This window comes from Panthera onca, chromosome B1 (assembly GCF_046562875.1).
Source record: "Panthera onca isolate mPanOnc1 chromosome B1, mPanOnc1 haplotype 2, whole genome shotgun sequence".
Classification (NCBI taxonomy): domain Eukaryota; kingdom Metazoa; phylum Chordata; class Mammalia; order Carnivora; family Felidae; genus Panthera; species Panthera onca.
This window is the reverse complement of record NC_138342.1, coordinates 106,782,932-106,810,132: the sequence shown is the minus strand read 5'-3', so window position 1 is coordinate 106,810,132 and position 27,201 is coordinate 106,782,932.

Here is a 27,201-nt window from a genome sequence, read left to right as displayed (position 1 = left end):
TGACAACACCAAATGTTGGTGACATTTCAGAGAAACTGGGTCACTCAGATATTGCTAGTGGAATGTCAAATGATATAGCTACTTTTTTTTATATATAAAACTAAACATATAATTACCATATGACCAGCAATTTCACTCTTCACATTTATCCCAAGGAATTAAAACTTATTTTTACACAAAAACCTGGACATGAATGTTCATAGTAGCTTTATTTGCAGTAGCCAAAAAGTGGAAACAATCCAGAAATCCTACAATGGGAACAGGAATGACCACTCCTCTCAACTGGGAGATTCCAAACTTAAAACTTTCATTGAAAATAACACATAGTTACAATAGGTCTAAAAATAAAGGAATGATGAAAAATTGGCCTTTTCAAGGGAATTAAGGCTTGGAATAACTAAACAATGTAATTTTCTTTTCATAAAATAAACAAAGACAGCAAATCCTGTCTTTAATTGTCAATAACTTTGCTGAGATCTGCACACTACACACAAAAAAAAGTGTTCACTTTTGTTTTAAGATTACATCAGTAAGGTATACTAACCTTTGATTTCTCTGCTCGAAAATTCTCAATGAGATTACAGCAGACATGAATGCTCAGAGTGCAAATTCTCTTCTAAGTATAAAAGGAGGATCACAATGGGCCAGTGTTGATGAGTAAAAATCTTGTGCCTTTCCACAATGGAAATTGTTGATTGAAGCATTCTTACCCCCAACTTGCCCCATCAGTATTCACTCATATTCGTTTATTTATCCATTTGCATATTATGTATTTATGACAAATTAGTGAAAAACACAGAAAAAGCCCTGCAGTCATGGAGCCTATGCCCCAGTGTAGGGGACAGACAGGATGTTAAATAAATGAGTATAGTATATAGAACGATAGAAGGTTATACATGTCATGGAGAAAAAATAAAACAAGGAAAGGGAATAGAGAGTGTGATGAGGAGGAAAAGTTTGCCTTTTAAATAGATGTTGAGGGAAGACCTCATCTTTTCTAGAAAGTGTCATTTGAAAATAGGACTGCACTGCATTGAAGATAGGCTCTGTGACTGCGGGAAGTATTATATTTGACTTACCAAAGGCTGTGACAGGAAAGGGAGGCCTTCTTTCAGTCTGCTAAGTATTGGAAACTGTCACACAGCCAGCTGGGGCAACCAGTGCAAGCCAAGATCAGGAGTCCAACTGGAAGGACCTTGAAGACAGTGAATGTCTGGCAGGCACAGACCCAAACCCAGGAGGTTAGAAAGCACAGATATTGTTAACTCCAGAGAGAGATGACGTGCTTTAAGTCTAATGACTTCGTGGCAACAGGAAAGGAGCAAACAGGGCGTAAAATCCAAATGCACAGTCTGAGGTCATCTGCAAGATTTCCAAATAGAGTGGGAAGAAATACAAAACAAAGACCAAATTGAGCAATTTAAGTGCCAGGGATTCAAACTAAGTTGAAAGTGTGTGGTAAGAGGTCAAGTAAAAAAAAAGTAGGCATATGTCAGCACACAGTGACAGAGGAAGCAAGTTTCTAAAAATTCAGGCAGGTCCACCAGAGAAGCACAATAGGGTCCTGACAAAGATCTGAGATAGAGATCAGCTGCCCCACCCCTTATATTCAATATGGTAATTGTCCTCTGTGGGTGTGTGTGTGTGTGTGTGTGCCTGTGTGTGTTGGGGTGGATTAGAGAAAAACACAACCAAATGCTTAGCTTCATGAGAGAATTATAGATGCTTCTTTTTGCAGTAAAATTGACTTGCCATTGTGAGTTAGGAAATAGGAGTGCATTATACCTTTGATTTATTGCTGTTATTTTATGTATGTCAATATCTTATTTTTGTATATGTTTAAAAGTGTTTTATATCATTCTTTAATCACAAGTGTCATTTAAGGTATATAGAGAGTAAAGGGGTGCCTGGATGCCTAGGCCAGTTGAGTGTCCAACTTCAGCTCAGGTTGTGATCTCATAGTTTGGGAGTTCGAGCCCCGTGTGGGGCTTCCTGCTGTCAGTGCGGAGCTGACTCCAGATCCTCTGTCTCCCTCTCTCTTTCTCTGCCCCTCCACCACTTATGCTGTCTCTCTCAAAAATAAACATAAAAAAGATATATAGAGAGTAAAATATAGATTTCCATATATTTACTACTACTATATTCAAACTTAGTATTTCACAGTAAATATTATATGGAAACCTAGTCCCAAGGAATATAAAGAAATATTATATAAAAACGAGTCTAGCAGCAAAATACACCTGGGAAATATTGAGTAAAATAAGTAATTTGTTGGCTTTTAACTATAGGAACTATAAGATAAATATGTATAATATAAATGTGTATTTTTATTAATATAATTTCATTAACAATAGTGTTACAGCTTAGAGCAGTTTTAGGTTTACAACAAAATTAAGTATAAAAAACAGAATTCTCCACATATAAACAGTATCCTGTATGGTCAACATAACACACTAGAATGCTACATTTATTACAAACAACGAGCCTATATTGGCATATCATCACACAAAGTCCATATTACAGTAAAGTTAATTCTGGGTGTTGCACATTCTATGGGTTTTTGACAAATATATAATGGTACATATATCTATCATTATAGTATCCTACAGATTAGTTTCAATGCCCAGAAAACTGTCTGTGCTCCATCTATTCCTTCCTGGCCCCCACCTCTGGCAATCACTGATCTTTTTACCATATTTATAGTTTTGCCTTTTCTAGAATGTCATATAGTTGGAATCACACAGTGTGTGGCTCCTTTCCCTCAACGATATGTGTTTAAGTTTCCTGCATGTCTGTAGATAGTATAATAGTTTGTTTGTTTTTAGCACTGAATTATATTTCATTGTCTGGATGTACCACAGTTTATTCATTCATTCACCTATGGCAGGTGAAGGACATTTTGGTTGCTTCCAAGTCTTGGCAATTATGAATAAAGCTGTTATAAATACTCATGTGTAGGTTTTGTCTTGTAAAATAGTTTATGATCGGGCTAGCTTTGTTAAGAAGAATAAAATCTTCCAATTTCAAAATAGTTATTCTTCTCTCTCTGCCTCTCAGAAGTCTGAAGGCATTTTTCTCTGATCACCAATGTGAGAATTTGATATTAGAATTATGCTGGATATAGAATGAGTTAGAAAGCATCCCCTCTGCTTCTGTCTTCTGGAAGATCTTGTAGAGAATTAATAAAATTTCTTTCTTAAATGTTGGGTAGAATTCACCAGTGAACCCATCTAAGACTGGGGCTTTCTTTTTTAGAAGCTTATTTTACTAATTATTTATTTAATTTCCTCAATAGGTTCATTCAGATAGTCTATTTCTTAGTGTGTAAGTTTTGACAGATTGTGTCTTTCAAGGAATTGGTCCATTTCATTTAGGTTATCACATTTGTGGGCACACAGTTGTTGACCATATTCTTTTTTTTTTTTTTTTAAATGTCCATGAGATATGTAGCGATATCCTCCCTTTCACTTCTGATATTGGTAATTTGAGTCTTATTTCTTTTTTCTTAGCTTGACTTGAGTCTTATCAATTTTATTAATCTGTTCATAGAACTAGATTTTAGTTTCATTGATTTCTTTCTAGTGATATCTTGATTTCTTGCTTTCAATTTCATTGAGCTTTGCTCTAATTTTCTTTCTTCCCTTATTTTTTTTTCTTCTTTTGGATTTAATTTGCTTGCTTTTTTCTAGTTCCCTAAGGGAGAATCTTAGATTATTGATTGAAATCTTTCCTTTTTTCTAATATATGCATTTAATCCTATAAATTTACCTCTAAGCATCACTTTGATATTATGTTAATTCAGTTCCCATAATATATGATCATTTTGAAATAATCTTCCTCTGCAATTTCAAAAATTAATATCCCTAATAATTATGGCTCAGCACATGTCAAACAAATCCCTTATAATTGAAATTGGCAGTCTATACTACATTTTCCATGCTGTAAGTTACTGTGGCAAAACAAATGGGTTTCAGTAAGACTTGATCTCATATCCATCATCAATCTTATGCCACATTATCATAATCTATAATAACACATAATTTATAAGCTAAAAAGCATGAAAAGTAACAACTTATCCAAAAGTCTCTTCAGTTGCTTAGATTTAGATCGCTTCCTAAATCTGGAAGGAGTAAGCACTTTTTTTCCTTCTTTGAGGATTAGGCACTTTCAGTAACACATGAGGATGCATTTTATGTCCAAATACAATGGTATTTATAAAGGTATTTTAAAGTGAGGCTGAAAGCTGCATTACATATCCAATATAGGTGCTACCATAAAAACAAACAAAACACAATATAAAGCAAAAACTAACAAAAGCAAATAGCTCCCAGAGCTGTTAAGCTTTCCTAGATTTCCTTTAACTGCAATGTATATTTTGCAAAAACATATATTTTTGAAGTTTTATGGAAGAAGACAGAACTGGTAGCCGGATTTTACTTTCCTTTCCCTTATATCTGTTACCTTAAATCTCAATAGAGTTACCTCTCTCCTGAGACTTGCCTCAGAATCAAATCCAGAGCCCCACTGTCTGTTTTGACACAAGTATTAAAGTTCCATTTTTTTTTTTTGTATTTAAGGTAACACCAGGAATGGGGTGACTGGGTGGCTCAGTTCACTAAGTGTTATGCTTTGGTTTTGACTCAGGTCATAATCGCACAGTTCATGGGTTTGAGACCTGCATCAGGCTCCATGCTGGCAGTTTGAAGCCTGCTTGGAATTCTGTCTCTCCCTCTCTTTCTGCCTCTCTCCTTCTCCCTCCCTCCCTCCCTCTCTCTCTCTCTCTCTTTCTCCTTCTCTCTCCTCTCAAAATAAATAAATAAACTTAAAACCAAAAGTAACACCAGACATAGAAAATCCATCCTGTATTATTTTGGACTATTTATTCACAGAGATAGAAAATATATTTATAACATATTAAGTGAGTACAAAAATGATTTGAGGTTCACATTTAATAGCCTGAACTCTAAAACTGTAAACCTTGCCTCATATGGTCAAACCAGTACATAGTTTATATCATTATCTTCTATAATTTCATTTTCTACATTATATTATTTTTGTCTGATGCGACTGAGTAGACTTTTCCTCAGAGTCTACATTTCATTTTACTTTTTCAATGATGATCAAATTTAAGGTAGGTTTATTAAAAATAAAAGCAGAGGTCACCAATGACTTCTACATTTTAGTCTAATGGGTTTTTTGGTTCTTATTTACCTTACTTGATTCATCAACCATTAATAATATGAACTTATCAAATTTCTTTTCCTCACTGGATTTCAGGACATAATGTTCTCCTTATTTTGGCTTTACATTTATGGATCTCCTTCTATACCTTTCTTGCTGGCTCAAGCTTTTCTGGACCCTTAATGTTGGAAGTTCTATAAGGCTCCTATCTTTTAATGTTTATTTATTTTGAGAGAGAGAGAGAAAGAACAAGTGGAGAAGGGACAGAGAGACAGGGAGAGAGAATCCCAGGTGGGGCCTGATCTTAGGAATTATGAGACCACGAACTGAGCCTAAATTAAGAGTTGGACACCCAACCGACTGAGACACACATTTGTCCCTATAAGGCTCTCTTAATATTTATCTTTACATAGGTGATTTTACTCACATTAATAGTTTGTTGTATAGTCATAAGTGACAAATATGTATCCCTTCATCAGACTTTAGTGTAAACTCCAAATATATAAAACAACTATTTCTTTGTAATTTCTACTTGCATGTTTCTAAAATCTCTCCAGATATAAAAAGAGCAACACTAATCTTGGGATAGTTACCCCAACACCAGTACCAACCCAGTATCTTTATTCTCAGGTAATGCTGGAGTCAATCATGAAGTTTCACAGATCCTTGATGTCTCCTTCTCCCTTCTTCCCCATACTGGTGAAAATTCCTACTTATTTTACCACTTAAGTTTTTCTCAAATTTCTATACTTCTCTAAATTAGTGTTGACACTACCCAAATCCATTGTCAACATCTGATCTGTATCACCTCATTGGTTCCAAGTGGTTTCTCTATATTGAAAGTTGCTCCTGACAAACCTATTCTAACAGCCAGAGTATGTTTTCAAAACTCAAATGATCATACTTTCTTGCTTATAGCATATCACTGGTTTCACATTGCTTTTAGCATAAAGGCTGATAATTCTTTAACCTGGTCTACAAAACCTTGCATGAGGGGCACCTGGGTGGCTTAGTCAGTTAACATCTGACCCTTGATTTCGGCTCATGTCATGATTTGTGCTGAGCATAGGGATTGCTTGGGATTCTCTCGCTCTCCTCCTCCTCTCTCTCTGCCACACCCCTGCTCATTCTCTCTCTCTCTTTCTCTCTCTCTCTCTCCTAAAATAAATAAATAAACACTTATTTATTTTACCAAAAAAAATTGCATGGAACAAAAAGCCTCAAATAGCTAAAGAAATCTTGAGAAAGAAGAATAAAGCTGGAGGTATTACAATTCCAGGTTTCAACATATACTACAAAGCTGTGGTAATCAAAAGGTTATGGTAGTGGCACACACACACACACACACACACACACACACACTCAAAACAGTATCATAGATCACTTGAACAGAATAGAAAGCCCAGAAATAAATCCATGCTTATATGGTCAATTAATCTATGATAAAGGATACAAAAATATATAATAAAGACAATCTCTTCAATAAATTGTGCTGGGAAAACTGGAGATCTACATACAAAAGGTGAAACTGGACCACTTTCTTACACCATACCCAACGTTAGACTCAAAATGGATGAAAGAACTAAATGTGAAACTTGAAACTATACAAGTCATAGAAGAGAACATAGGCAGTAGTTTCTTTGGCATAGAACTTACTTAGCAACATTTTCCTAGATATCTCTCCCAAGTCGGAGGAAACAAAAACAAGAATAAACTATTGAAACCACATAAAAACAAAAAGCTTTTTCACAGCAAAGGGAATCATCAAAATAATAAAAAGGCAACTTACAGAATGAGAGATTTGCAAATGATATATCCAATGAAGATTTAATATCCAAAGTATATAAAGAACTTATGCAACTTAACACACACAGAGACATACACACCAATCCAAGTATAAATCAGCAGGGACCTGAATAGAAATTTTCCAAAGAAGACATAGAGACTGCCAACACACACATGGAAAGATAATTAACATCACTCATCATCAGGGAAATGCAGATCAAACCACAATGAGATATCACCTTCCACCTATCAGAATGGCCAGAATCCAAAAGACAAGAAATAACAAGTGTTGGTGAAAATGTGGAGAAAAAGGAGGGTGGAGTGTTGGAGACAATTGGTGGAGAGTGGGAGATACCAGCTTCCAGTTATGGGATGAATAAGTCATGGAAATAAAAGGTACAGCATAAGGAATATAATCAGTGGTATTGTAATAGTGTTGTTTCTGACAGATTATGCTTGTGGTGAGCATAGCACAGTAGCATAATGCAAAGTTGTTGAATCACTATGTTATACACCTAAAACTAATGTAACATTGTGTATCAAGTATACTCAACACAAAAGCAAAAACAAAAGTGAAAATCTTGCACCATTTGGCCACTACCCAACTTTTTAACATCCTTCAAAATCATTCCCTTGCTCTCTATGTCCTGTAACAATGGGTTTCTTTGATTTGTCAAACATGCTATGATTCTACTTACAACATAAGCCTAAAAAATACAGTAAAACCTTGTTTTGAAAGCAGAATTCATTCAGAAAACATGCTTGTAATCCAAAGCACTTGTATATCAAAGTGAATTTCCTCATAAGAAATAATGGAAACTCAGATGATTCGTTCCACAACCCAAAAATATTCATATAAAAATGTTTACAATACTGTAATATAATGCAAAATAATAAAGAAAATACAAAATATAAAGAAAAATAAATTAACCTGCATTTACCTTTGAAAACCTTTGTCGCTGGTTTGAGGGAGACAAGAGAAAGGAGATTATTGTGTAGGATGACTTTCGTTATCACTAATAGGCTCACTGCTCTCTATTGGCTCAATGGAATCTTTTTCTTCTCATGCAACTTTAACAAAAAGTCTATCCAATGACCTAGAATGAAGCAAAGCATTCCTAAGCTTACTCTTGTATGGAAAAAGCAAAGGACTGGCTGTTGGCACTTTTAAGTGACAAAAAATACACTAGTGCCAGTTGTGGGCACTTCCCAACGTTCTGAAAAATCACTGAATTCTGCCCAACACCATGCCCTGATACCAAGCATCCGAGCATGGGAGACGATCACCCACAATCTCACAGTGAGTGAGAGAGAGAGAGAGGGAGAGAGAGAATCTATTGCTCAATTGTGATCATGTGATTTGCAGCGTCATGTACTACTCATATTACAAGATATCACTCGTTTATCAAGTTAAATTTATTAGAAATGTTTGTTCATCTTAAGAAACACTCCCAGAACAAGTTACTCACAATCCAAGGTTTTACTGTACTTGAATATGGATGACAAGGGAAGTGGATAACAAAACAGGAGTGATGTTACTGCAAAGGTGCTTGGGAATTGGTAAAAAGGTTAACAGCATGGATTGTCAGTTCTAATTTGGGAGGAAGATGACAATCTGTAGTGGGACCTGGGAAGTATGCTAGTGTAGAGGATTATACTAGGTTTTGATGTACACAGAGATACCCAGGGACAAACAAAAGCTATCGAGCTACGTTTGCAGAGGGAGACCCCTGTAGATACAGATCTGGCTTCAATGAATATCCCATAATTGCCTAGAAAGGATGAGTGTGAGGTGACTAATACATCCATCATAAGGAGATGAATATTTGGCATACAAATCAAACAAATCCCGAAATATTCCCATTAGCTTTTGTAAATAATATGGAACAGAGGCCAAGTAAGCTAGATTTAAGTATTTGGTAATAAAAGGCTTATATTCTATGAAGTATTCATTGGAAATGTCTGTAGCAGAAATCAACTTCCTTGAGAAATCAGTTGTATCACAGGAAGGTGTGTGTAAATTTTGCAGGTTTATAGATAAATGAGTAAGAAAAAGACTGGTTTTAATTTAAGTACTAGAAAATTCCTGGAAAGAAGGAAATGGCTGAAAGAGAAAAGTTTATCATCTCTAAAGGAAAAATAAAAAATAACTCACTGCGATTTGAAAACAATCATGGAAGATGACGTGTTGTTCTCCATTCTCTTTCTGTTAATCCTGTGTGAAAAGAAATATGGAGAAAGAAGACTTTAGAGCAGAGAAACAAAGAAGATGCAGTAATTTTATTTCCACCGATAATGTTTTCCCACAAGTGGTTTTAGTGGAAGAGAAGGTACAAGAGCAAAGGACGATTCTATGTCAGGAAAACACAAATAATTTTCTTAATTTTTTTTTTTTTACGTTTTTATTTTTGAGACAGAAAGAGACAGAGCATGAACGGGGGAGGGGCAGACAGAGAGCAAGACACAGAACTGGAAGCAGGCTCCAGACTCTGAGCCATCAGCCCAGAGCCAGACGCGGGGCTCGAACTCACGGTCTGTGAGATCGTGCGTGACCTGAGCCGAAGTCGGACGCTTAACCGACTGAGCCACCCAGGCGCCCCACACAAATAATTTTCAATAGCAGATTTATAATTCCACGAAAAAAGTTTCACTTTTTCTACTAAAATGAAGACAATAGTTTTCATTTGAAATTAAATGAGAAGGAATTCAGTCAGCATTTACATAACAATTTAAATAGAGATCAAAGAGAATTATAACTATGTGTATGGATATGATTTCTTTAAATATTATTTCCTTGGGCTTTCAAAACTATTGTGTTATTTATTACTATGCTTACCTTTCAGAAATGTGTTTTACTTAAGAGGAAAGAGTTTTAAAATAGTGGATTTTCAAGGACAACTTCTCAATTATTAGGGTTTCTAGTCACCTTGAAGAGACTTCAAAATTAGAAGAAAACAATGGCCAAATTAGACCTTTGAAATTGTTAAGATCATGTATTGCACATAACAATAATTTTGATGTTTATCTTATCGATAATGAACTATTAAAGATACATTTTGCTAAATACCACAAGAAATGATAAGTATAAAGTACCAGCCCTCAATATGGGTAAACTTAAAGTATATCAAATGCAGGATTTATGGTATATCTGGGCTTCTTTAAGGCATTTATTAAAGTATTTAAAATAACATTGTAGATGGGAAGAATGGAGACTAGAATGCATTTCAAAATGTTTCATAGCCTCAAATAGTGGAACAAGTGTCCCAAGATAAAAGTGAAATTTGGGTTAAAAAACCTAAAATTTTCTTAAGATTGGAGGGAATGATAGATACATCAACAGGTGTTGATTTAATAAAGACACAGGGGGGGCGCCTGGGTGGCGCAGTCGGTTAAGCCTCCGACTTCAGCCAGGTCACGATCTCACGGTCCGTGAGTTCGAGCCCCGCGTCAGGCTCTGGGCTGATGGCTCGGAGCCTGGAGCCTGTTTCCGATTCTGTGTCTCCCTCTCTCTCTGACCCTCCCCCGTTCATGCTCTGTCTCTCTCTGTCCCAAAAATAAATAAAAAACGTTGAAAAAAAAAAAATTAAAAAAAAAAAAAAAATAAAGACACAGGGATTTTAGTTTATAATAAACTCTATATGAATAAGCTGCATGATATAATGGTATAATTATAATTTAGAGAATGAGGAAGATGCAATTCTTGTCCTACTCCTCATTTGTCAGAACACATTCAGATACTATATTCTGTTCTAGGCACCACACCTCAAAAGGGAGAGAAACACACTTGAGAATATTCCAGAGTGAGGAACCCAGATAGTTTGCAGTTTGGACAAAACTGTAACACAGGAAACCATAGTTAAAATGGTTAAGTTAACCATAGTTAAGAACCATAAGGTGGTGGCTTTGGGCTAATTTATTATAAAGTATACTTTAACAGAATCTTGTAAAGAAGTAATTGCATTATCTGGGAAATATCGTTAAATACATGTTTGTGCTTTGTTTCTGTCTGTGTGTTTGTGTGTAGAGGTACATATTTTGTTTCTTGTTTGAACTGACTTTTTAAAATTAACATCTTACTTGTTTTACTTTATAAGCCACCATGATAACACATTGTATTTAAGATACTGAATTTACTTAAAATGATTAATTATGTAACTACTTGAAAACTATAACTTTACTACTTAAAAACTGCTTACAAACCATGAATAGCTACTCAAAAACATAGTGAAGCAATCTGAACAGAGCATTTCTTTAAATTTTTATCATTTATTAAATCCCCCAAATTTGCCTTGCTCACCATAATATATTGCATTATTTCTAGAAACTTGTATTATTATTTTCAAAATATTTAACTTCAGTGTATAAGTAGACTGCATGCTACAAATATGATGGACCATTATAACCAACAGATTCTATTATACTGAAATCAGAAAGATTGGCTCAAACTGTTGACTAGAAGACTAATGGCTATAGTTGCAAGAATAATTGAAATAAACTTTTATTCAAATATAAAATTCTTGTAGTATAGTGATGATATATATGATCTATATATATATATCATGATCTATATATAGATCATATATGATCTATATATATGATTTATATATAGATGATGATATATAGTGAATTATAGTGATGATATATTATCCTTTTATGGCTTTTAAAGGAAAGTATTTAGTGTATATCAGACATTTAGCAATTCAGCATGAAAAAAAATAAACAATTCCTGCTTTCTACCCTTCAGTGCCCAACCATTCTCTGTAAGAATAATTTTTGTTTGTTTCTTTGTTTCACATTTTTATTTCAATTCCAGTTCATTAGCAATAAAGTATAATATTAATTTCAGGTGTAGAATTTACTGATTCATCAATTACATATAGTTCATATAGTACTCATCACCACAAATGCCCTCCTTAGTACTCATTACCCATTTAACCCATTCCCCTCACCCATCTCCCCTCCAGCAGCCCCCAGTTTGTTTTCTACAGTTAAGAGTCTGCTTTATGATTTGCCTCTCTCTTTTTCCCCCTATTTTCATTTGTTTTGTTTCTTAAATTCCACACATTAATGAAATCATGAGATATTTGTTTTTCTCTGAGCTATTTCACTTAGGATAATACTCTCTAGCTCCATCAATATTGTTGCAAATGACAAGATTTCATTCTTTTTGATGGCTGAGTAATATTCCATTATATATATCACATACTTCCTCTTCTATATCCATTTATCAGTCAACGAACATTTGGGATCCTTCCATAATTTGGCTGTTGTTAATAATGCTGCTGTAAACATCAGGGTGTGTATATCTCTTTGAATCAGTATTTTTGTATCCTTTGAATAAATACCTAGTAGTGCTATTACTGGATCACAGAGTAGTTCTATTTTTAACTTTTAAGGAAACTCCATACTGAGGTTTCCAGAGTGGCTGCACCAGTCTGCATTCCCACCAACAGGGTAAGACCGTTCCCCTATCCCCGCATCCTTGTCAATGCCTGATGTTTCCTGTGTTGTTAATTTTAGCCATTCTGACAGATATGAGGTGTTATCTCATTGTTGTTTTGATTTGTATTTCCCTGATGATGAGTGATGCTGACCATCTTTTCATGAGTCTATTAGCCATCTGTACATCTTCTTTAAAAAAAAAAAAGGCCAATTCATATCTTCTGCCTATCTCTTAACTGAATTATTTGTTTTTTGGGTGTTGAGCTTCAGAATAACTTAATTTTTTTAATTCTTCCTCTTTTTTGGATTTAATTGTGAATAATTTCTTAGTAAGCCCACTATAAATATTCTCTATTTGTGTTCCATAGAGGATGAATAAAAGAGCTAATATATACTACAAATCACTGCTTCTGCCCCAATTCTCTTGTCAACCTGATTTTTGTTGTTTGTATCATTATTTTTTCTTAAGTTGATTGCACTAATAAATTTTAGCATTATACCTAATCCTCAAGTTTTGGATACATTCACTTCAGAAAGTATCTTAAGGATCCCTGCAACTGAAATTAGGAATTTAGAAACCTTCTACTTCAGGCTCTGAATTCTGTGTGTGATGATATTATTTTACATTGTAAAAAGTCTTGTAATATTTACCCTCAGGCAAAAAATAACTAAATCTTTCTAATAAAATATGTAATAAATATCCAATATATACAATTTTGTCCATAGCTTGATTCTAAAAAGTTGCAAACAACTTTTATAATATGACTGTATAGGTAGAATTTATTGCTGATTCTTGTAGTGTGAAAGAACTCACGAGAAAAGACAAGTATTCTACCAGTCAGAGGAACATTTTACAATTGTTAAGTTCAAATAGATCTTTCTTAAACTGCATCAATTGCTTAATAAATAGTACCAAAATGGTACACTTCATTTCTGAACTATGAATTTCTTTTTTTTTAAGTTTATTTTGAGAGAAAGAGTGAGTGCACAGGAGTGAGCTGGGGAGCTGTCGGCATGTGGGGCTCAGTCTCAAGAACCACCAGATCATGCCTTGGTGGAAATCAAGAGATGCTGAATTGACTGAGTCACCCAGGCATCCTGAACTATGATTTTCTTATTAAAGAAAATATCTTATATATTTTCTTTATGTGTTCACTAAATTTGCTAATCATTTTTCTTTCTCTTATTGACGGAAGAGATTTGTCTTTTTTCACAAGATCAATATAATTTTCTAACTCCTGATCATTATCTCTACATTTTCTATTTTCAACATCAAAAGCTTAAATGATACAAATTGACAAGTTTGGGGAAATGGGCCATAAGCTTTTGGTGAAGTATGAATATGTTTTCTTTTAGAATGTACAAGAATACATATTCCTTTTGGGAGATATTCTATTCAATGCTCTTTGGCTAAATATCCAGTAGGGAAATTATCAGATCGTATGGTATTTTAAATTTTTTGAGGAACCTCCATACTGCTTTCAATAGTAGCTGTGCCAATTTATATTCCCAACAAGCATGCACAGGGATTCCTTTTTCACCACATTTTCACCAACACTTATTAATCCTTGTCTTCTTGATGTTATTAGCCATTCTAATGGACATAATGTAATGTCTTATTATGGTTTTAATTCGCATTTCCCTGATGATAACTAATGTTGAACCTCTTCCCATGTGTTGTCTGTTGGCCATCTCTGTTTTCTTTGGAAAAATGTCCATGGTATTTTCAATCTATGTATGTCTTATTAATAGTATTTTGAGTATTCGAAGATGTTAAAAGGTAGAAATAAGTATTATGAAAGACAAAGTTTCTCCTTACATTCTCATAAAGGGTATTGAGCCTAATATTGGATTTTGTCAAAATTATTAGTTACCTGAAGTTTATCAAGGCCCATGAAATTCAAGTGACTCAGTTTGCTGTATCCTTACAGGATGTAACTACAGACACTTTCCTAATCAACAAACAATGGCAATTTTAACCGACAATATGTACTGATGGATACATTTTATACTATCCAGAGGGTTAGTTTTCAATGCTGAGTTCACATAACTTCCAGGAAACTCCCTTCCCATTTCTAACACTTAAAAACCTTTCATTGTTCTTTCTTAAAGAATTTTTTCACTAGGGAGTGTTTCTCTGACTGCCAGGTTAATAGACTTAAGATGGATGAATTTATTATTTTATTGTTTATTTGTGTTTTGGTGATCTTAATTTTTTAAAATAAACATTGGAACACTTTTTCACATTTAAATACTAAATGATATATAAAATACTGATAAAATCTCATATATTAAATCATAATGGTTCGTTTAGCCCTTTTGCCTCTTTGCACTAAACTATGCACTGTATTTCATATGCTCTAATGTAATCATCTGTTTTGAATTATGGAGAAAATGACTGAAGTTTACCTGGATTTGGAACTGGTCCAAGTATTTGACTTGTGCAATCTTACACATTATTTCTTTTTAATTTTAAAAGAGAAGCCGTCCAAAAATGTTTGACTCTTTAGATATAAATGCATAGTTGAAAATAGACATATTATTTCACTGTCCCCAGAAATTATAGCTCAGAGTAAATTGTAATAAGCAAGCACTTTAGCAGTGGGATACTAGGGTAAAACTTGAAACATACAGATGATAAGTAACCCTTTTATTAAGTGCATATCTAGACCAACTTGACTATGATTGCTTTTATACAGGAAGAACATGGTGTGATAAGTATAATAAGCTTTTCTATAATAGAGATTGACAGATACACATGATAAAGCAACAGAAGTCAAAATCATATGTGACAATCATATTTGTATATAAATAACATTTGGTAAATAGAATTCTTTTAAACTCTCTCAAGCTCAGTTACCTTCTATGTAATAAGAGAATGAATAAAATGCCTGTTACTTTTAACCAATATGAAGATAATTTTAGGTAAAATGTATGTGCAGCACTAAAAACCTGGCACATTGTAAGTTTTCAATTATGCTTGTGTTTCTCTAGGTTTTTTGTTTTTTTTTTTCTTTTCTTTTCTCTCTTAAAATACTTAGGGTGGGATTTTGGGCAGAGAGTAGTGCCTTCTCTTTACTGTTTCTATGCTTGTCTTTGTACATGTGAGTATCACAGATTCTATTTTAACAAATATGAAAAAGAGAAGATACAGTTGATCTGAAAACAGAGAGAAGGCCCTAGAAAGAATAGAAGAGAAAAATACCCTAAGTAGTTCTCATAGGAGACGGAAGCAGGCCTCCATCTGTTGACCAGATTCTGAGCCTTTGGATAGGTTCTGTTTACTGGGGCTGATCCCAGAAACATCAGCCAAAGTGGCTGACTATGAGAGCACAGAGAAGGTGGTGAGGGCTCAGGGGGCAACTTTTTTTTTTTTTTTTTTTTTTTTTTTTGTGGTGGTGGCTGGAGTGGGGGAGATGTCTGTTCTTTGAATTCCAGGTCAATGAGAATGTCTGGAAAATGGATTCCATCTGGTTACATGACTACATGAAGAAGGGAAGGCTGTCATTGTGTACAGACTGGTGAATCAAACCTAAACAAAACCCAGAGTTAAGGGAAGTAAACTTAGGAGAGAAATTTCAGCTCCATAGTAAATGCCAACTAGTGGGGTAAGCTTCCAATAGGAAGTAAGGGGACAGCAAAAGGGGGAACCTGCCAGAAATGAATTCCAGCTGGAATATTTCAAAGTGACAGATGTGTGAGGCCCTGTGCCACAGCTGGTTTGCTTTTCTAGTTATCATTAGGCAGTTGGAAACTCTGGGTGAAACCACTCACTGCACGGACTACTTGAAGTTTCAGTTAAGGACCTGGACAAGGCTAGGTAATCCATTCAATTCCAGGTAAAATCACCATAAGTATTTTCAAATTAGTAAATTTTATTCTTTTTTTGAAACAGTTACTAAATTACTGTTTCATAGTTTGTATATATGGTGAGCAATATTTTTTCAAAAACTAAAAAAAAAGATTTTTTAGTAGAAAATCACTGAATGACATTTGCAGCTTCTTTAAAATTAAAGCTCAAACTATGTTGTAGACATTTATTTATATATAGTTTACAGTCTCTTAAACACTATACACTTAAAAACTAAACAGGACCACTTGTCACAGACTAACTCTAACAAAAGGCAAAACAAAAAAACTCGTAAATTTAAACTTTGTGTTCCCCATAAAAAATGTTACTTAGATTCCATCATTAAAATCACAGAAAACAAGATACATTGTTCATCAGTTCCACTGGAGTGAGCACATAAGAGGTAAAGACTTCCAGGCTAGGATTGAGAAGACTGAGTTGGAGACAATGATTTAACACTTATTATGAGATTCATCATGACAAAATTAGCTAGTCACCCATGGACTCTGATTCTTCATCTGTAAATTATTATCTCTAAACTACTTCCTGCCTAAGATTTGATTGTATAACACTGATCTCCATTTTAAAGTGCTTTGTTCAAACTGAACTATAGCTGAGTATAGCAGTGTATATAGTACTGATAGTCTGAATGCTGATTAATTTCTATGATAGAGACATAAAACAAATAGCAGATTATCCCATTTCCTCAGTAGCAATAGTTTACCAATGTGTTAGGCTAGTTATTGTGTCCTTAACATATTAAAATTGTCTAATTTATCATTAGCTCTGATGAAGATAGACATCGTTATTTTTAAAGTCCATATTAGGACCAGGAAGGCATAGTGGAGTAAATCATCACAGTGTCACTTGACAATGTTCCATTTTAATCTGTGGTGATTTATACACATATACGAATGTGGAATGTGTGCAGGCACTGATGTATAAGTTAAGTGTTAAGTCATGGGCTGCAGCAGATTGGACTAGCTTGGCCCAAATCTGGAAACCAGATTTACCAGGCAGGGTGTTAACAGATGGGGCTAAAAGTAGGATAACAAATCCCAATTAGCATTTTTGGGTAGACCAAGGATCTGTGGTCATACTCAGGAAGAAATCTGAGCCTGGGTCTTGGGTCTCAGATCAAATCAAGCAGGGGAGAAAAAAATTATATAGACATAAAGTCAAACGGAAATGAGCACAAAAAGAAAGTTAGTTTGAAACCTCAGGCTGGAAACAGGACCAGAAGAAACAAGCACAATAATCACTGATCAGAGACAGGGAATTGGTATCTCTGGGGTCATATCTGAGGGTCAAATTCTGAGATATTCAATGTTTCCTTCTGTGAAACCTTTGCATTGGCAGGTATGCTGTACTTCACAGAGTAAAACAGGGCTCTTGGTATTTATAACAGAAGATTATAGATTAGCTTGAGTGTTGTGTTCATGGAGAAATCCTTGAGTATCTTCAAGATGTGTGTGCATATATGTGTGCATTTACGCGAACACCTTCAACTCATTTTGTGACATGGTGTAAACTAACAGATCATTGAAATTATAAAGATTGCCAGGAACCACTAGATTTTTATTTGGTCACACACTAAGGACTTTCTTTTCTTTGTGTATAATACCTGCTGAGATCCCACGCTGATGACGCGAATTAGGAGATGTTGCTCTAACTGTCCAAAAGAAGAAACAGACTTTTGAGGAAGATAAGCAAATTTCTCAAGTTCACGTATTTCAGGAAGCAATAGAATCAGGTTTTAGATTCCAGTCTGACTCCAGAGTCCTTTGTTCCTAATCTCAACACTAATCTCTGTGTTAGACTGGGCCAACATCATTTTACCCAAATGTTCTCAAATATTGTATTAAATCACTTAATACAGCTGTTAACAAACTATGAATTTAAGTGATTTGAATTTTACTTTGTTTTGCTTATATTCTGGTAAAGGGTCAATAGGAAGCAAAAGGGAGAAAAACTAAGAACTCAGTGAAAGAGCACAAAACAGGACAGTGTTCTATCAATGCCTAGAGAGTAAGATAAAATATGCTGAAGCAAGAGGGGTGCAGAGAAGAGGAAAAAATTCCCTCTTTTGCCATATTTCCTCTTTTTCCTCCCTCCTGTTCTCCACTCAGAAACTCTGATTTATTACTTCTTACGTAATAAAATTCAGCATCTGTATGGTTAAATTTTGAAAGGAAACAAAATTCAACATGATAGATGAGACCTTATGACTTAGATTCAGTTCTACCCTGTCTGGCTAAAATTGAATTGCTTTGTGCATAGAACAACGTCTCCCAACCCCACCCCCTTTCTAATTTTAGGGTAAATGTTTGATATATGCAGGTCTAGAAGCCAAGCAAAACTATATCTTTATGACATTTTCTTAAAATTGTGTAACTTATATGCAATTTTCTCTCTATCACTCTTACAACCTGACAGTCGGTTTTACTGACAGTAATGTTTTCAAATTCATAAAATGGGACTTCAGGTTTCAGAGGGAGATTATAATGAAACTAGGAAAATAAAAAGAGTTTATAAACCTCTCCCCCTCAATTACGCTCAGTCCTGGTAAATACCAGAAATATAACTAAAGGCCATTGGTGAGAAATTTAGGTTTACATTTGAGGTACACACGTGGCAATTTCATACTTTGAGCCGCATAGTCTGTACATTCTGAATAACGCAGAAAGCCTCAACATGTAGTGTGCACTAAGCTAGAAAGAGTTAATTAAAGCATTGCCTGATTTGACCCCCTTGTCCTTCCTTTTATTCATTTAGTTAAATGTGTCAGGTAAGTATGTATCTCGTTGTCCAAATATTCAAGGTTACCATCATGACTCATGATCATTGTCTGGATAAGGACACTATTGTTGTTTTAAAAGCAATGTTAGTGTTCCTGAATAAATAGGGAAACATATTATTAAATTGTGTAATTGAAAAGTTATGGTACAAATTCCAAAGTTGCATAATAAAGCACCATTTTTTTTAAATTTACTCCTAATTCACTAGATTATAGGCTTTTTGAGCACAAGGATCACGTGAACCCCTTCTTTAGTGCCTTACAAAGACAAGTACTCAGTAAGTGCTTTTGACATTAAAGGTTGTGAAAGCTTCTGTTTCTTTTTATTTCTCTCTAATGAAAGTAAGTTTCAAAGTAAGCTTTTATGCATCTGAAATCAGGTCAATTGATAATAATCAGATTGTTGCAGTAACACAAGATTATTCATGCAAAACTATAGGTTTCCCTGTTTTACAAGGCATTTAAAAATGTAGGAACATCATTGGTAAATTATGTCTCTGTGTGAAGTTTTCTCTTAAATTTTTTAAATTTTCCTTTCCCTTTCCTTTCTGTTGTTGGTATAACATCTAATCTTTCCAATACAGTTATAGAGAGCCTATACAACACACTGTGCAAACCCTGAGAATAAAATGGTCATGATGTATGTACAGCTCAGGACAAATCTAAAACAAGAGGCGTCAGGACTGGCAGCAGCTCCTAGGGCTTGGGCAGCACACCTGAGCCCCAGCTGAACCTACAGAAACAGTCCTTTGGTATTAGGACTAAGAGAACATGTGATAAATACCTAATTTTAATCTTTTAAAATTAATCTTATTTAAAATTTACAAAAAAAGACTGTATAGATAAAAATCTTTAGTCATGGTTATATTAGAATTAAATATATTCAAGATAATATCTTCCTTTACCAGGTAACATGTTGTTATGAGAAATGTCATATGAAGATAGGAAAAGGAACAGTTGAAGACGCTTTAAAGTTGCTTATTCTCCTTAACTATTTGTTAGCTTTAAAGTGTATTTAAGAAGACTTGGAAAAAGGATGAAGATTAAACAAAACCGAATGTGAAGAAGAATAGAACTGTGAGACCCTGGTACCATAAAAAAACCTTGAATAGCCTTCACAACCTTAATTACTGTTTTAAAATGACCCTGTGGGGTCACCTGGGTGACTCAGTTGGTTGAGTGTCTGACTTTGGCTCAGGTCATTATCTCATTGTTCCCAAGTTCAAGCCCCACATTGGGCTCTGTGCTGACAGTTCAGAGCCTGGAGCATGCTTCAGATTCTACGTCTCCCTTTCACTGTGCCCCTTCCCCACTCTCTCTCTCCCCTTTCTCTCTCTTTCTCTCTCTCTCTCTCTCTCTCTCTCTCTCTCTCTCTCTCTCAAAAATAAATAAATATTTAAAAACTAAATAAATAAAATGACCCTATGGATAATGATCTGAACATGAGTTCATCAACACCAATCCTCCTTTCTACTTAAAAGCCTAGTAAATGATATAAAAGATCTTTTTAGAAAAGAATTTTCTGGAATAAACAACAACAACAACAAAAAACAAAAACAAAAAACCTCTCTACTCATAGATAGTATGAATAATTCTGAAGAAGAAAAAAGAGACAGAGAAAGACACAGAGAGAGAGGGAGAGGCAGAGAGAGAATATGATCTATATATAGGTCAATAAAACCCAGATAAAACCACAGTCAATTACAAATAGTGAATACTGTCGCACAGGTTGGAACAGGTAGGAGTGATGCTTGGGAGCTCTAATTCCACCAGGGGAACACACAAGAAAAGGATCCTGGGGCACTCTTCAGGTGGCAGTTTGGGAATAGCGCTTGACCAATGAGGGCACTCTTTTATCCTTCTGCTTATATCTCTGGAAAACTGGCTAAACAGACTGCTAGGCTAAAACTGAAAGTTCAAGTTCCAATTTGGATGCTAGAGAAGCAAAGCAGTGTCCTAGGTAAATACTTAGACCAGGTACAGTGGAACACTTTGGAACCACTATTGCAAAAAATCATTTCTTTCCTCAGTAGCTATCAGAGGGGCCAATAATAAACATGACAGAAGGATGAATGGGATTTGTAGACAAAAATGCGCCACAAAACATTGAGGAAACCAGCAGAAAATACCCCAAGCAGAGCAATCGATGCACAAAGAAAAGAAAGTTGTAGTCAGTATCTTGTAAAGTATGCAGTCGGATCCCTTTCAGGGAAAGACTTGGAGATTGGCATTTTGCTTGTTCCCTCTTCAGCTGCAATGATGTAGTATCTAACTCCAAGAACAATTTTTATTTTCTCTCTTTCATGTCCATTATGTAACTATCATTTACTCTTCTTCCTTTTTAAGTGAATCTCTGCTAATGCTTAAAACATATACATGCAATTAACTGTTAATATGTATATTTACTATACCTAAAAAGTTTTAAGTATGAGGAAAATATACTTCTTTCAAGAATACTCACTTATAATCACATTTTGTACACATGGTTGTCAGTCCTCCCATACTTTTAAGACATTATCTTAGTTAAAATAAAACAAAACAAAATGAAATAGAAATCTATGAATAACTACAAGGATTTGTATTTTATTACAGAGGGCAAAGAATCTCTAGTAAAAATTGTGAAACAGAAATTCCGCTATTAATATATTTCAAAAGGTCATTTATCTGTTACTACTTTACTTTTATTCTATTCTACATAAGCTCTAAATGCTCTTTCTACCTCTTTATGAAATCACTCATTACCAGTTCACTCTGTACTCAATTCTTTCAAAGAGGAAGGACACTTTTAACATAGTAAGTTACATTTGAATATAAATATATTAACATCCAAGGATTATTTTTATTTTTATGTTATTTTAAAGTTTGTTTATTTTGACAGAGAGAGAGAGAGAGAGGCAAACAGGAGAGAGAGAATTTCAAGTAGGTTCTGCACTTCACTGTGGAGCCCGATGTGGGGCTTGAACTCACGAACTGTGAGATCATGACCTGAGCTGAAGTCAAGAGTCAGACACTTAACACACTAAGCCACCCAGATGCCCCTCAAGGATTGTTGTTAGACGTAAAAGTTAAACCATAGTAAAGGAAAGGAATAAAACTTAAACACTGAAGTTTCAGTTAGCAGGAGGTAGTTAAAGGCCTCTGAAAGGTATGAAACCCTCAAAATTCATCATAACTTGTCAATTGATGATGATTTATGTAAGTTATGAATTTACTATGAAACCTCTGATTCTAACTTCTGTTTTAAAAAAGTTGGAATTATAATCACGGACGTTCAAAACTTGCTACCATTTTAAAGGTCAATTAAATATCATTTAAAGAAATGTGTTAATAAGAATGTTTCCATACCTAGCCACTATAATGACAGGCTGAGTAATTTTGATGACCTTTTCTGATGAAGCTCGTTGATAAATAGGCAAGATCGATCATGTAGTCAAATCAACCTATACTGATGACTATGACAGCTGCAGTGATTTGAACAAAGAGCTATGGAAACATCTATGCTTACTATCTCAAAAATCCCACTTTATAACTTGTCATTCTCAAGAGGTAAATAACACAGGCTGTTTCTTCCATATTTTTATTAAAGACAGGAGTCCAAGTAGGAAATTAAATTTAGGTTCTTTAAGTGATGAATTGTGTAAACATTTATTACATTTTCATCTTAGTAAGACAGCTAAGCTGACCTATTTTTACAGGGATCATATAAAAGAACATAAGGCAATAATCGTGCATGGATCCAAAGGCTCCATCTGTCTTCATGATCTCTTTTTCCATTGGCTTCATGTGGAACTCACTGGTTGCTAGGGTCGGTAGCGCATATTGAAACTTGATTAAAGTTTTAGATGAAATAGCAAGACCTTTTTATTCTTCACAAACTTGATCCATTTAAGACTTCACAAGCTCTTCCCCAGATGATTAATGCCGCTCGCTCTGCCTGGATGGCAGTGTGCTTCCACAGCTCCACTTTCTACTGTAACAGACAGACTCAGATTGAAATGTATTTCCTAGTTATGTGACTGTGGGCAACTAACCCCATCTCACTGAGCTATATTGTTTTCTGGTCTATAAAATGCTGGTACAGTATACCCCCGAAGTACTTTTGTTAAGATAATGAATATAAAGCACGGACATAGGCCTGGCACTTAGTAGGAACTCAACAGATGTCAGTGTCTGCCCCCCCCTCACATTATTGCAAAAGCAAATATTGTGTCTAGCTATTAATTTTATTAGAAGCATTTTGATTCACATTTTGGTTGATTTGTGGAGCACAAATATTATTATCTTTAGCTTAATGGAAAAATAAAGTCCTGACTCACAAACATGGACTTGTACCTACATTTATTCAGGACAATGGGCTTTTAGCTGGCAGCATAATATTTATGAAAAATTATTCTAAGGAAAAAATGATATTGAAGAGCTGAACTGCTCATTATTTTTTTGTTAATACTTTATTTTTTAAAGAACAATTTTTGTCACTCAGCATCTGGTTATATTTACAATATGTTTCTAGGAGAGAGGACATAGCCATCAATATGTGGATATATTTATTTCCCTAAATTTAAGTTCCCTTTAAAATATGTTACTTTAAATTTCCTCAATTTCATTTCCATTGCACTGTTCCAAGACAACTCTATTATCTTTAATCTAGGTTATTGAATACACAAGCCTAATTGGTCTAACCCATTCCCATTTCTCCTTTAATTTATTTTCAATAGTATTTGAGAGATATATTCCTAAGTGTTATAGGATCATTTCTTCCTGTAAATGATCAAGGGAATAGATGACTGTAGCACTTCTCCACTTCATCCTGTGTTGCTGTTTGCTGTATTTTAATTAAAGACCATTTCCTTGTGAAGAAAATAAAAGCCCAAATATTTTGCTAATTATTGTAAATTCCATTCCGATCCAGATATTTGATTTTTTCCAGAATATCAGTTCCCATATACCCCTACTTCATATTCCAAGACCAGTTATTAATCTATCTTGAATTCATAGGAAAGAATTAAATACATAGGTGGGAACCAATACACTTATATAAATATGACCAGGCTTTCTCTGGTTGATGAACATCATATCTGTACCTCATTCTATTGCTCATTTTACTTAGTCTGGAGATTGTTTCTTTTCTCTTTCTATGGTATCCCATTAATCTGACAATTGGCAGCTCTAATGTTACTCACCCACATAACTTTTGTGATTCCCTTCCTCGTGAGCAGTTATTCTCACGGCCTGCTCTTGTATCACCAAACTAACAAATATTGCATTCTGCTTTGCATGTATCACTAGATGTTTTCCTGCCCGTTTCTCACTAGAAGATTTTTGTTTGTTTGTTTAGCACCAGGACAATGCCTTAGATGCCACTTTATTTTCATAGTGGTTTTCCTTGTGTTATGAATATATTCAAATAATACAAACAGAAAATGTATGTTGCTGATGTAAAGAGGACAATACTAATTTACTTTAACTCAAGGATCTACATCCAAGTAAGTTATTTTGCTTAGGGCCATTTATTTTTCGTAAATCAACAAACACATGAACATACAACAGAACACGCACAGATTCAGGATAGTTAATCAGTCACTTAAGTCCCATTATGAACCTGGTCACTCATCTCTGACCATTTTTCTTCTAAAAAAGATATTTTTTGTCTGTAATTTCAAATACATGACAATGAGATCTCCTTTTAAAGCTCCTTTTCTTCATTCAGTGCTTGTATGAGTTACAGAATAACAGAACCTTCCCTAAATGGTTGGTTAAACATGATAGAAGTTTATTTCTCATTCTGGGAAATCTGGATGTGAATAGCCCATGGCTGGTTTATAATTCTTGGCAGTCATATGGAACCCAGGCTGCTTCCAGCTTTCCTTCTGCCACTACTAGTGTTTGGCCCCAAAACTCATGGACTGAGAATGATTTCTACCATCACTTCCATGCAGAGCCAGCTATATAATTTCTGGGGCACAGTGCAAAATAAAAACATGGAGTTCCTTTTTCAAAACACAAGGAAAAGATGCAATGAATGGTACTAAATTATAAAGCCCCTTCTTTCTTTTGCAGCTTCTTTCTCAGGTTGTTAGGGTATGTTTTTATTTGTTATTAATGTTCTAAATGAAGAAAAGTAAAAATTTAAATTATTAGCATGAATTTTACCAGTCACCTTTATATCATGCAGTGCTAGTTTTAGATGCAAATATAAAGGCATTTACCTCATATATGTAGTCACCAAAAGGCACAATTCATATTCCACACCTCATACATCCAGAGTGGTGGAAATATTGCACAAAGCTAACTCAAATGTTTTTGTTTCATTTTAATATGTGAATAATCTACCAAAAATATGTACCTTCCTTCACCTTACTGATGAAAGGAGAAAGAAGTATGGGTGCCTTACTCTCCTCTTTCCTTCCAAGTTATCATTTTCAGCCTGAATGTTTGGGTAACACGAGGAAGCGAGGAAGTGATACAAGTAAGAAAGGATAGGACGGGGTTCCACGGTTCTCAGTGCTTCTTAGAATGCTACTATCTTCCTAAATTTGAAGCAAGTTCTTCTACAAATACAAATGTATTCTCTTAGAACTGACAGCATTTCCTGCTTATTCAGTCAAACATGTAACATGTTTACCTTGAACTCACTTTGCATCTCACTGAACTCCTACACAGCAGCCACTGAAGGGCACTGAGAATGCTATGTATGAGGAAACCATGAACATCTGAAACATATATCGCATGTACCTCCTCTGCTCAAACATATCCTTCACTGTCCCACAGGACCTCACTTACAAAACATAAGTTCAAACATAAAATTAAAGATTTTATGGGGACTACACCAGGGAAATTAATCAAGCATATGGCCCTTCTGAGCATCAGATCCTATGTAATCACACTGTTTGAATGGCCATGGAGCCAATCATGTCTCCATATTTCACTTGCAGGAAAGATGGATGAAGGAGAGGATAAGGGGTGAATAACCTGTGTCAGATTTCATTAGCTTTTTTCTTTTCTTTACTCTTTTCTTTTTTTTTTCTTTCTTTCTTCCCTTCCCTTCCTTTCCTTTCCCTTCCCTTTTCTTTTTTCTTTTCTTTCTTTTCTTTCTTTCTTTCTTTCTTTCTTTCTTTCTTTCTCCCTCATTCTTTGAGAAGCTGTCACTTAACAATTCTATTCAAGTCCAGAACTTTGTTATGAGGCTACAACTAGCTTCAAGGGAGGCTGGGAAACATAACCTTTATTACAGGTAGCCATGAACTCAACTAAAGATGATAGGTTTGGAGACAGCTAAGTAACAATCTGTGCTATAAGGTTTCTTATGTCAAGACCCAAAATAGAGGGAAATTGGTCAAATGTGATTATACCTTTTTGCTAGAAGTTTGTTTTCTTAATACCTTCTAAAATTTTAGGGCACCTGGGTGACTCAGTTGGTTAAGTGTCTAACTTCGTCTCAGGTCATGATCTCACAGTTCATGAGTTTGAATCCTGCACTGGGCTCTGTGCTGACAGTGCGGAGCCTAGAACCTGCTTCAGATTCTGTGTCTCCCTCTCTCTCTGTCCCTCCCCTGTTCACACTCTGTCTCTTGTTCTCCAAAATAAATAAGCATAAATTTTTAAATAAATTAAAATTAATTAAAATAAAATAAAAGAGAAAAAGTGAACATTCACTTTCTAGTTGTAGGCAGCTTATTAAAAGCAAAGAAAAATAACTATACATTGTATTTTAATATTTTGACCCATAATACACATTTCTTTATGAGGAGACTCCATCCAATCTAATAATCTTGTAAGGTGATTAATTTATCTCAGAGTTTCTCCATTACTATTTAGAAATTTGGATTAAATTATAAAATCATCCCTTTAACCCTCACAATAATAACCTTTCAGGGTAGATATTATATGTCCATTTTGTATGAGAACAAACAGGACTTTGAGAGAATATGAAACCAGTACTACAGACAGCTTACTCTCAAATACTAGCTCTTGTATTTTATTTATTTACTTATGTATTTTTAATTTTCCTATTGTTTATTTATTTTTGAGAGAGACAGAGACAGAGTGTAAGCAGGGGTGGGGCACAGAGAGAGGGAGACACAGAATCCAAAGCAGGCTCCAAGCTCTGAGCTGCCAGCACAGAGTCCAACATGGGGCTCGAACTCAC